The 13487-nt window shown below is 36.6% G+C and overlaps 1 long non-coding RNA gene across 6 annotated transcripts in view; it reads right to left on the bottom strand.

Annotated features, from left to right (window-relative positions):
* LOC137154194 (uncharacterized) overlaps positions 1-13487 on the bottom strand; it is a 242945-nt gene that overhangs the window by 90840 nt on the left and 138618 nt on the right. For all 6 annotated transcript variants that reach the window (XR_010920141.1, XR_010920139.1, XR_010920136.1 and 3 more), the window contains one exon: positions 5256-5415. This is a non-coding gene — a long non-coding RNA (uncharacterized lncRNA). The remainder of the gene's footprint in view (positions 1-5255; positions 5416-13487) is intronic.

Raw genomic sequence — 13487 nt, 5'->3', positions numbered from 1 at the left:
ATAGTAGAGAATCTGGCCCTATGTACTGCCAGATCTAGCAGCACCGAATATGAATTTCATTACCAAATAAAGTAACTGTGCCCAACTTACACCAGCATGGTTCTGTTCCTAACAGAAATACACAATGTGCTTTTGTTCCCATTAATTACATGCATGTTTTAATTATACACTATTAATAGAGCTAGTCAAAAAAATTGATTACATTCTGTTCCATCAAAAATGTTGTTTAATTGAAACCAAAATATTTAATGGAAATGTATCAGTTTCAACAGAAGATTCAGGGGCAGGGAGTGTGAGAAAAGATAGACTCTGTATTCCAGTGGTCAGGGTAGTGGCCAGGGATGTAGAAAAGACTGGTTCAAGTCCCTGGTTTGGAGTGATCTGAGATGAAAAACTCTGCTCTGAATCCTACAGAACCCTATAAAGAACCCATCTCCCAAATCCCTGACCAGTGTCCCAACCACTGCACTATATATTTTGTCTCTCTTGTTTCACAAAAAGTCTCTTTTTCAGCCTGATGTGGATTGAAAACAAAAGTTTTAAGACCTAAAGATGTTTTTCAAAATGTTATTACTGTTTTCCATCCAGCCTTAAAATATCTTTTCTTCTTCCAATGAATTCTGTAATACATAACAAAGAAGAAATGTGTTCATTTTAGATAGACATGCAAATTATATGTGGGCATATGCATGGGTACTGTAGGGGTGAAATCCTACCATGGGTATGATGGAAGCAACCTCTTTACCATCTTCTTTCTCACCCATTAAAATACAGATTTTAAATGGGTCGGTTATATGGTATACTGGTCTTTGGGCATCCCTTGGAGGGGACTATGAAACCCTGCTAACACCCTGCCTCAGTGACATTTCTAGAAAGAGGCCAAGCTAGCCAAAGGCCTGTGATCTCAGGAGTTAATTCCCAGGCAAGGTTCAAAGGAAACTCATGGACGCACCAGCTGAGGGCTAATAAAGAGTAGCTGAACCTATTCAAATTCAATATGTCAACAGAAAGATGTTGCTCTCAAAGGGGATAAAGTCAAGATAGTTGTATTGATCAGAAGCCAGGACAGGAGAAACACAGAATCTATGCTGTGTACTTCATATTTTGTTGCTTGTTTGTTTTTAGGTTTACTGTATAGAAAGAATGTAGAAAAAGAGACTCTGCCAGCTGGTCTGAGTTTAGATGACCCCAGAACTTCTGTGGTAAAACCCTACCCCATAAACATCAGCAAAGACATAATAAAAAGAGGTTTCCTCCTCCAAAAAATTTATTGTATAGTCAGAAACCGAGAAGATAGGACACACTGGGAAGCCTAGAAGAAGTAATAATTTAGGTCCCAGTACTCCAATGAGCTCTACACAGACAAACATCTGCATATGTGTGAAGTCTCAATGAAGTTTCTGTCCATACAGAACTCATTGCAAAACTGAAGTCTTGGAGTTTGGTCTCCTTGTTTTTAAACATTTTGTTATTAACTTCCAGTGGGTCTACTTGTGAGGGTAAGGGCCACTTACATGAGCTCAACATGGCCAAATGGAGCTCTCAATCTCTGCCCTCAAGGCCTACCCCCACCTTCCATTCTCAGTTACTGTGGACATCACCACCACCCTCCCTGTCACTCAGCCATGTAACTTGAGTGAGCATCATTTCCTACTTGGCCCTTTCTCCCATGCATCAGACACAAACTACCCATCTTCACATCTGAGGTATTTCATGGCCTATCCCTGCCCTACTTATCTCTTAAACAATATTGAGATATTGAAACCTGACCCCTTCAAATAATGTCAATCTTGATTGCTCATGTTAAATTTTTTCTAACAGATATGCACCGTCCCATTCTGCCCCTTATGCATTCAAGGTAGTACTACCAACCTCAAGTATTCAAAAATTATGAGAACCACACGTTGGGTTCTTTATAGTTTTCTTCTTCTTTCTGAGCCCTTAGGTTGCAATTGGGTCATATTTTCAAACTCTACTCTGTAACCACGAGGATAAGAAACTTGATTTTAATGAAAGCTGTGATTATTTCCTAATTAGATGATTCCAGCCAGTGGGGCTTCAAGAGAGTCACCAGATATTGTGAAACTTGTAATAAAAATTGTAAGAGCTGGCAACTCTGTGGTGGAACTCCCCATAAATATCTCTTTGACATCCTTCCTTAAAACTGTTCTCTGCTTTGATGCCTACAAAAACTTGACAATGGTGAGCAGCTTGGGTGCTGTGACCACTGTTTTTCATGCTGATCAGTATCATTCATTGTTTCTCTGTGCTCCTCCCATCTGTTTGTTTCTCTAACTGTTACCTATAGTCTTACATTTAGATAGTGAGCTTTTGGGGGCAGAGGTTTTCTCTTTCATATAATTTTATACAGTGCCTAACCCTGGCTCCCAGATGTTATCATTCAAACAAACAATAAATAAATATTGAAATAAATAATAATGACGAATAAGGATGCAGGATCAGGATTAGTTAGAACTAGAAAATATTCAAAGATAATTAAAGGAAGACATTTTGTTAATAACAGACTGGGATGAGGGAGCACAGACTAGAATACTCTCATGTCTCTCCACAACAAACTATTGGACAGGTCTGGGAATATAGATAGTTACGAAATAACTGATCTGAATAATGCCTAATGCACAGAGTAGTGTGCCTGTCATCTGTTCCTGATTTATTTTTTCACTGAAGAGGAAAACCAACACCATTTAACTCCATTTTCGATTTCACTAAATAACTAATAAATAAATAAATTAGTTATATATATATATTCATTCCTTCACTAACTTAGGCCTCCAACATGCATGCTGTTCCACCCATATGGAACCCCATTAAAATCAATGGTGATATTCACAGGAATAAAATTCTACCCGTAGAGAGCATTTTGCAGGATCAAAGCTGTAGTCTGTATACTAGACACAGGTGCTTATAAAATGTTTACCATAAGGGCATTAGGTGCCAAAGCCATTGACTTTCACTGAGAGGGTGCCTAAGTCATTTAGGTGCTTTTGAAAATTTTACCCATAGTCAACTGTGAAAACAGTCTACAGCCTGTTGTTTCCCCCATTCACTTCAATGTCCAACAATGCACCACATATACCTTTTACTCTTAAATTTTTGTATTGATAAAAATCCATAAAATATATTGAGATTTGTTATATAGTATATCTATTATATTCAGTGATAGGGGCTCTTTTTTCAAGTCAATTTAATAGATTCTAAGGCCAGAAGGGACCTTTGTGATCTTTAGTCTGACCTCCTTATAACACAGGCCCTAGAACATCCCCAAAATAATTCCTGGAGCATATCTTTCAGAAAAACATCCAATCTTGATTTTAAAATGGTCAGTGATGAAGAATCCACCAGGACTCTTGGTAAATTGTCAATTACTCTCACTCTCACTGTTCAAAATTTATGCCTTATTTCCAGTCTTAATTTGTCTAGCTTCAACTTCCAGCCATTGTATTGTTTTATACATTTCTCTGCTAGACTGATGAGCCCATTATTAAGTATTTGTTCCCCAAATATTTGTAGGTACTTATAGACTGTAATCAAGTCACTTCTTAACCTTCTCTTTGTTAAGCTAAATAGACTGAGCTTTTAGGGTATGTCTACCCTGCAGTCAGAAACCCACAGTTGGCCCTTGCCAGCTGACTCAGACTTGCAGGGCTCAGAGTAAAGAGTTGTTTATTTGTAGCGTACACCTTCAAGCTCGGGCTGTAGCTCAAGTTCTGGGACCCTCCCACTTCATAGAGTCCTAGAGCGGACTCCAGACCAAGTCTGAATGTCTACACTGCCATTAAACAGCTTAGCACGAGCCCCACAAGCCCAAGTCAGCTGGCATGGACCAACCATGGGTTTTTAATTGCAGTGTAGACATATCCCTTGAGTCTATCACTATAAGGCATGTTTTCTAATCCTTTTCTCATTCTCATGGCTCTTGTCTGAATCCTCTCCAACATATCAACATCCTTTTTGAATTGTGGCCACCAGAACTGGACACCGGATTTCAGCAGTGGTTGCACTGGTGCCAAATACAGAAGTAAAATAATCTCTCTACTCCTACTCAAGATTCCCCTGTTTATGCAACCCAGGATTGCATTAGCTTTTTTGGCCACAGCACCACACTAAGAGTTCATATTCAGCTGATTTTCCATTATGATCCCCAAATCTTTTTGAAAGCCACTGCTTCTCAGGAGAGGGTCCCTCCAATTTCTCAGTTGTGGATTGATTTGGTTTGCAGTGATATAGGAAACCAAAAAGTAATGCACATAAAAGGCCCCATCTTAAACTGCAGGTCATGATTTTCAGTAGCCTGATTCGTGTGCCTACTTTGAATGCTTAAGTAGGGATTTGACCATTACTTAGTTAGATATCCCTCTATCTAGCTGTATGTATGCACAAGTGACCACTTGCACTTGCATACACAGAAATGTGTGTTGATCTGATTACTGAAGACCGAGTCCTCGAGGTCTACTGTACAATGAGGGTACATTGTCATAGAGCTGCAGTGGGTTTTAGCCACATAACTTACCATCAAAATCAATGGAAATCCAGCAACTAAATCCCCACACAATGCTTTAAAATGTATCCCTGTCTAATCTGTACAATAGATTGTCTTTTAAAAGAGGAAAAGAGAAAAAGACCCTTTCTAGTGTTGATTATGTGATTGTTTTAGAGGTGAACTCAGAACATTTCATTAAATACACTAATATCTTTAGTGCCAGAATTTGGAAGAAGTACTGTAAATCAATGGCACTGGGTTTAAGAATAGATGAAGTGGTTTGCAAAAATTAATAAACCACCCTCACTACCCCTTCCCAAATTTTTGCCAAAAATTGAACACACTTTATTTTTAAGTTTCAAATGGGTTTAAATCATTATTTCATTTGTATTGCTGTATATATCTGCATTTCCTGGTGCTGACCGCAAGCAACATTGCTGAAATGACATGAAAGAAGTTGTTCTCTCAAACTTCTGACCTAACCATAAGCATGAAGCACAAGAAGTCTCAATAATTTCAGCCTAACTTTGCAAACTTCCTGTTGCGCTTCATTTCTTTAAAGTGCATTTTCAAAAGGAACAACAAGACATACCTTATTAATTTTGTTTAAATCTTCTCTAAGCTAAGAAAAACACAAATTGCTAAAAGGTATTCCTCACAGACACAAAACACCATTTAACCTCTTCGTTGCTGCTTGTATTTCAACTAAATTTTACTCAACATCAATTTAAAGCGGCTGAATGCTAAGACACACCTGAGGTGAAATACTTGCTCCACTGAAGTCCATTGCAAAATTTCCATCGACTTCACATTCAGACTTCAGATTTCACCCGATGCATATGGACATTCAGTAGATTTCCGCTTATTTCAACAGACAGCATGTTAAAACTGCTTGCAAAGACACAAACTTAGTCCTGCAGTAAAATTAAAATGTTAGATATTCAGTTTTAGATCCTGGCTAAACGAAGACAAACTGTAAAATATGACACTACAATTCTGCAAATACACCTGAATCCTATTCTTCAACACCATCATTCCAGTCCTCATCATCTCCTTCAGAGGCTGACAGTGCTGCTGAACAGTGTAGTGGTTTTCTGCTGTGGACAAATATCCACTCAGCAGTAGATGGAGACCACCAAATGTATGAGTTGAATTAAGTCATATCTAGACCCAGGTGAAAATACATTTTAAGGCTCTACCACATAGCCATTTCATTAGTGTCAGACAATTGTGCTGTTTTTCAGACAAATAGTTGAAGAGACAAAAAGCTGCAAGGCCTCACATCATAGATTTTTAATACTATTTTTTCTCATATTCTGCCAGGGACACATATTAACATAAACTGAGACAACAACTGAGCAATAAAATGTATTCCTGCTCCTCTACCTGCTCACTTTCATCCTACGAATTTACTTTGAGTAAATGGATGTTTTATCCTTCTCCCTTCCCTAACATCATTCATTGCAGAAAATTAAAAAGTCGGTCTATTAAACTATTGTCTCTGTTGGCAGAAATTGTTGTACACACAGAATGAGCCTCAGTTCAAAACAGTAGAAATGGAAAGTATTTGGCTTTGGTAAATTCATGATTTCTTAATTTAGAACCAAACCTAATCTTAAACATCAAATGATAATGACAATTCTGTTATAGTTTAAAAAAAAAAGTGTAAAGAGTGCACAGTACTAGCTGCATTTATTGTATCAGCTAAAAGCAATCAAATCTAAAATGACCTTAATGAAAACAATAACAAAAAAATCCCTAATGACATACACTGTAGTATATTAAGAGGATAAACTGATAAAAGTAAAAATGGTTAAACCATACTCATCAGGTGACATGGGGCATGGTATTTAATGAGTTAAAATAAACATACCTTTTCAGCAATGAAGGCCAGATATGTTTTGACAATAGTGAGACATCAGTTAAATCGTACCCAATAAAATCATAGCATTTACCAATATCTTCCTTTTGGTACAGTGTTTTTAAAATGCTAAACCTTTCATATAATGTGTAAGGTGTTAAGTATAATATCTGAAGTACTTAAGCTAATTATGCCTATTTTGTAAGATTAATTATAATTAATAATTTAACATAGTTTATCATTTAAGACAGTATCCGTTCTGATCTTTAACTTTAGAGAGCACACTGTATACGTACCATATAATTAGGGCTTATGTATCACATAATTAGGGCTAAATACTAGGAAATCAGGCTAATTAGACCAAATCAAACTGAATTATTTAAGCTTTTTTATTTTAGAGGTAGAAAAATTAGTAATTAAATAATGATTTCATTTTCTTGTACTTGCACATCTCACTTGTCTTTGAGATGCCTATTATAATGAAGCATTACAAAAGTGTTTGTCAAGGAAGTGCAGAAATAGGATCTTCTAACAAGCAGGCAATGACAGTTTTTACAAAGGCCTGTGGTATGTGTCTAGTGAGCAAGTCTCGTATTGTTTAGGATCTAAGCAAAGTAAACTAGTGAGAATATAACACACACATAGGCACTTCAGCCATGTATGCCTTTATCCCTAGTGAACTTTTCTTTACACATAAAGAACAGTAGAACTTTATAACTCAGAGTTACAAACACCAGAGTTACGAACTGACCGGTCAACCACACACCTATTTTGGAACCAGTAGTATGCAATCAGGAAGCAGCAGAGACAAATATCTATCTATCGATATATATACACACACAGAGAGCGCATGTACAGTACAGTACTGTGTTAAATGTAAACTACTAAAAAAACAAAGAGAACATTTAAAAAAAGATTTGACAAGGTTAGGAAACCTTTTCTGTGCTTGTTTCACTTAAATTAAGATGGTTAAAAGCAGCATTTTTTCTTCTGCATAATGAAGTTTGAAAGCTGTGTTAAGTCAGTGTTCAGCTGTAAACTTTAGAAAGAACCACCACAACGTTTTGTTCAGAGTTACGAACAACCTACATTCCCGAGGTGTTTGTAACTCTGAGGTTCTGCTGTATGTCCACCAGTCACTAGTACATCCTTCTTCCCATTAACATTAGTATGAAGACAGGAATCCTCAAGGGAGGTGGGTGAACCTCAGAATTCAGGCTCCAGCCCAAGCTCAAATGTTTACGTTGCTATTTTTAGCCTCATAGCACAAGCCCTGCAAGCCCAGGTCAGTTGACCCAGGCTCTGAGGCTCACTGCTGCAGGTATTTTTTTGCAGTGTAGACATACTCTTAGTTGCTTATTTTCCCATGATGACTCTTGATTAACATATTTTATTCAGAATTTTACACAGTCCCTCAAACACTCCAGGTTCATCACCCATCAGTTCATGCTTCTTTATCTTGCTGTCCTACTATTATTCAAGCTCAGCTTACTATTTAACAATCATACCTACCTAAGTTATTTATACACCAAAAACCTCTGCAAACCATAGATCTGTACCAGTACACATTAAAGAACACTCACAGTGGTGGCCCTTAAAAACTTGCCAGTTCCTCCTAAAATAGAGTTATTTATAACTGTTAAGAGGTTATCTAAGCTCTGGCACTATTCTTTTGTTGTTTCCTATAGTTACTATTGATAATGCATTCAGTACAGCAAATACTGAAGTTATCTAACTGCAAGCACTTGTAGTATTTACTTCTGCATTTTTTAAATTTAAATTTAAAAATTTTTTAATTTTCAGAAGCGCTCAGCATTAGGCTCACTCTGCTCCTTTGAAGTTAATGAGAATTTTACCCTTGACTTCACAAGTAGTAGAGTTTAGCCCAATGATGAGTACGTCTGAAAATCCCATCCATTGTGTATTAAAGGTTCAATAGGTCTTTAACGGCATAACTAGAAAAATAATCCAAAAATAGTCCATTGGAAAAATGAAACCCTTGCACCTGTACAGTTTCAATGACTATAATGTCAAAAATGAAGGAAAAAATTGGGAAAGCTAAGGTTCCCATGAAAATCTTCCCTCCCCCACTTTCATGATTTTTGGGTGTTTAAAATTGTAACTTAAATGTTACATTAATGTGAGTTTTTACATTTAATTTCTCTTCGTTTCAAAGAAAAAAAAGATTAACACACTAATCTCTCTGTTGCATTCACTGTGTACTTTCACTACTATATAGTCAAAACATACATGTGACTCTGAAAATATACTGTAAAATGGCAGCCCAAATAAACACCAATCTAACATTGACTTTATGTTGACTTTATGGATTTATGTTTTTTGTAGCTCTGTAAATAATATCATAGGTCACTACTTCATGAAATTTAGTCAGTTTGATTTAAAAACCATTTTAAAAAAATCATCATTTTATTTTTCACATATTTCTTACTGCAATTGACCTGGAAACATATATTTGTGGGATTAACTACCCAGAAAGTATCAACTTTAAAAAATTTAGCCTATTTTCTTTTACCTGTGTGCAAAGAAGAGGGTTTTTTCATATTTTTTCCAAACTATTTTTGAATGATGCAAGGTGACCCTAAAGTGTAAAAACCCAAACATGTAAAATTTTAGCTTAAAAGGGTAGTGCTTCAGAAAGCTCTATTACTTGAAAACAAGCAGATATTATGAAAGTTGCACCAGACTGTTTGCTACGAAGATAATGTGATAAATCAATATCAAGATGATACCTATGATATATCATATGGAAATTACACTATAATAAAAACACTGATGGATTTTTACATACCCTGTACGTATACTGCATACTCACCTAACCTTCCCCATATACTGCTATGCAAACATTTAAATGTAATGGATTTTTTTAATGCACCATTCTAGCATGAAAGGTCCATAGAAAAATTGTGAAATGTCAGTGCAACTTTAAATTTTTAATTAAATAGACCCTTTAAACAGAGTTCAAAAATATGATAGGTGTTTTCAGATTTAAAACATTTAACAGTGATTCCCACAATGATAGTAGCTCTACAACTTCATGTGCAGCACAGACACAAAGAATAATTTAATATCCACTAATAGAGGAATTTTCAGAGGAACTTGAGCTCAAATTATATCAATCTGCTACTGTTCCAAAATAAACGCATCAGGTGGCATTTAAATGCAGGTGGCTAAGCATTTTATCAGTGCACATATTTAAGCTATTAGAAATATAATTAGAAAAATTAAATTAAACACACTTAATGCAGATTCTAATTCTAGCAACACTGTCCTTATCATTATGCCATTTCTATAGTGAATTATAAAGTATGTCTAAATTATACAGGTTTGTTTCTGACTGATAGCTGAACCCAGATAATTAAGCTGTTAACCATGTACTTCAGTGGTCAACATGGTTATATATCTTTGTCTTACCACTACCCCTCCTTCTTGTTTCCAGAGATCTCAGGGGAAGCAGATGAATGGCACTTGACACCACCCACCTACACAGACGACTGATTAGACATAGTCCTATACCACAGGTACACTCAATTATATGCTTTTCTGAAATTCAAGCATTTCCTGAAGCTGAAAGTGTTGAATCTGTTGATTTGATACATTTTATAGTTGAGGAAAACTGCAATGAAATGTACTTAAAACTTTCAATACTATTTTATAACCCTGCACCTTCTACACAGACCAGATGGTAAAGGATTTATTTAATTAGGAAAGAAAATAATAAATCTTCTCTGTCACAAATGATTAAATCACTTAGAGAGTGACAAGATTCAAAGTATGCATTTTAAAACACTGCATGAGTACCCTATCCTTACAACTGTATCCTTGTCATTACAACTCCATCTTTAGTTTTTCAACTATTGGAGTGCTGCCAGTGTGTCCATAGGTAAGGCCAGACTGCAAATTGTACATGCCCTGAGTTGGGAGCAGTGGGGTATTCAGTTGGCCCAGGAAGAACTCCTGGAGAGATTGTGCATCAAAATGCACATGATCCCTCCTCCTCAGCTACCCAGCAAGCAGGTAGAGTGTACACATGGCTTTTTTTTTTCAGCTGGTACTGCCCATGCCTCCTAAGTGCCCAAGCCACTTCTGGCATATAGACTGGTATAGGGTGGGCAGGAGGCATGCCTTTGTCTCCTCTCTGTCCCTTCCCCATTTCCTTTGAAGTAATTTGCACCTCCTTGACAGCTAGGAGGGAGCAATTTTTGCCCTCCACGAACCACAAGGCATACTACTGTGCCTTGCTTTTGTGCAGGGGCATAAAGAGGGTTGGGAGTGTAAAGCTCCATGTGCCCTTCTGTGCACCAGTGCTAGGACAAGAAAAAATATGACCTCTATATTGAATGCAATATATAGCTGACACCTAGGGGCAGCCTCATATAAAACAGACAATTGTTGACTAAAAGAATGGTGATGAAGCCTAACTACTGGGGGATTCGACTTTCTAACAAAGCGAAGATGAGGAGAAAGATGGTTTTCCTTTCACACTTTAGTGAATAAATAGCATAAATTTAATAAAATACATAAAGGAGATAAAAAACATTGTTCAGTGATACATACCTATATATATAATAAAGAATATTAGATGCCTGTATTACTTGGAAACCAATAGATATTCAGACAATATAAATACAATGTGTTATATATGAAATGTTGGATTTCTATAACTCCATAGTATTCATAACTAAGTTTGTAATAAATAAATAAATAATAGTAAAATATTAAACAACATGAACTGATAGGCCAGATGCTACAAAGACTTACAGCACACATGTAATTTAACAACCATAAATAGCCTCATTGAGGACAACAGAAGTACTTGGACATATAAAGTTACACCGGCACTTAAGTCCTCAGGTCTATGTGTGCAATCCTTTCACTTTCACTAGCATGGAAGACAGAGTTGGTTGAAATTTTCTGAATTTTGCTGAAATGTTTTGTCAAAAATCCAATTTTTGACACCTCCCACTCATCAAAAGAGCCAGATTTATAGAGTTGGTTGATATTTTCAGTCACTGAAATTTCAACACTTTTTAAACTTAAAAGAAAACAGTAATAATATGTAAAATTACTGTGAAACATTTTATTGATGTTTTGATCAAGTTTGCTGGAAGGGCAGGGATGTGGCGGGTGATAGCATGCAAGAGATAGATTAACCACTCTCAATATAGACTTTTCCATAAGATGCTTACAGTCTTTTTCTCTTTTAATTCCTTATGTATTTATTGTGCAGCTCAATGTTAAGCAGTGTCTGCAAAAATGGCATGACAGGGTTCCATGTGTACTGCACCTAAATGACTATAGAACATATATTTTCAGTTTACAAGTAAAAACATGTTTCTCTCTCCTGTCCTCCTCTCTCCCCCGCCCCAATTAGCACGGCAAACAACCTGGGTTCCAAGAGATAAAGTGAGTTCATTCTGGCTCACGTATCAGCAACGCCAATAAAGATTCTGAAATTGTAACTCAGTTAACACAAGTGCTGCCCCCTACGGGTATGTACACACTGACGGCGGCAAATTCGCCACCGGCAGATAAATCTATCCGGATCAATTGAGCGGAAGTTAAGACCTGCTCAATCGATCTGGAAGTCGATTCAATTAAACCACCTCCTCAAAAGGCGTAGCACTGCGTTGATGGGAATGCATTTCCCATTGGCGCAGCACAGTGAAGACAGCGCACTAAAGGGAAGTTACAAAGTTGATGGAGTTACGCAAGCTACTCTGTGTAGCTTGCGTAACTCCCGTCATCTGCTGCCAAATTTCTGGGTAAGTGTCGACTAGGCCTATCTCAACTCTTTCTCCTATTTGACAAAGTCTTCTTCTCCATTCAGCAGCAATATCTGGCAAAAGATCTCACTCTCTTCTATAGTTCTCTCCCCTGTCCAGTGGCAAACTAAATAGGTGCTGTGCGGCCCTCTTTCAAGCTTCCAGAAGCAGCAAACTCTTCAGAAGGTAGCTTCCTAGTAGTTCAAAGTGGCTATTCACTTTTTGGCAAAACTTACTAAAATCTCCATTCACAGGAGAAAGTTCTCCACTCGATCAAAAGATATGTATCAAAAGATATGTATAATACTTATATAATTATATATGATATGTAAAAAATGAATTGCTTGTAATATTCTGTGCATCTCTTAGGTATTGTTACAGGTTTTGTCTTCACAGGACCATAGAAACAAGATATGGAAAAGACCCATTTAGGTCATCTAACCCATCCCCTCATCAATGCTGCACTGCAAGCTCACAATTACCATCACCTTTAAGTACTTTTACAAGTATTCCTTTTGCATATCTATGTTTAATTATTTTTCTCCCATGTGAATAGCTTGCATCTTTGCCATATTGCATCATGTTTCCAAACTCTAGCTCCCTGTCCATTATTTCTGTCTCTTTACTGGTATCCACACTTTCCAATTTAGTATTATCTGCACAGATTTGGCTTGATCCTGCTCCCTCTAAAGTCAATCACAAAATTCTAATGGACTTCTATAGGTGAAGAAACCCTTTCTGGGCGCTTTTCCTTTCTTCCAAATAATTGTTGTTTGTTATTTCTATTGCAGTAGTACATAGTGGCACCTTTTTGTTAGGCACCATACACATTTTTAACAAAGAAATGGTCCCTGCCCCCAAAGAACTTACAATTTGTTTGGTGTTAAACGTTTTCCACAACTCAGTATAATGCTGTTTATTATTAACCTGTTTTCTGTCCACATGCCAGTGTTCAGGTCCCATCTAATTTGAATTATTTTTTTCAGTGAGATTTTAATTGTTACCATCTCAAAGGCTTTGATAAAATCTAGATATATCATAACTACTTCCTTCAGCAACTAATTATTTTTATTTAATCCTAAATTTGTCTGGCATGATTTGTTGCTTATGGATCCATGCTGTTTATTCATCTCAGTTTCATTATCCTTTAGGTGCTTGCAGATTTTCTCCAGTAATATTTTTTAAATTATTTTCTGGATTGAAGTTAAATTTATCAGATAGTTGTCATGAGCAACATTTTTCATTTTTCTTTAAAGCAAGCACCTCATTTCTAACTCTCTACTCTGTAATGATTTCTCCATAACTTTTGAAAGTGTAAGGATATGAGAGGTAGTGTTGTCTG

Source organism: Emydura macquarii, unplaced genomic scaffold (assembly GCF_026122565.2).
Source record: "Emydura macquarii macquarii isolate MOO-44397 ecotype Brisbane River unplaced genomic scaffold, CSIRO-AGI_Emac_v2 contig_1253, whole genome shotgun sequence".
Classification (NCBI taxonomy): Eukaryota; Metazoa; Chordata; order Testudines; family Chelidae; genus Emydura; species Emydura macquarii.
Note: the sequence above shows the minus strand (reverse complement) of the source record. Positions and strands in the feature narration are given on the sequence as shown.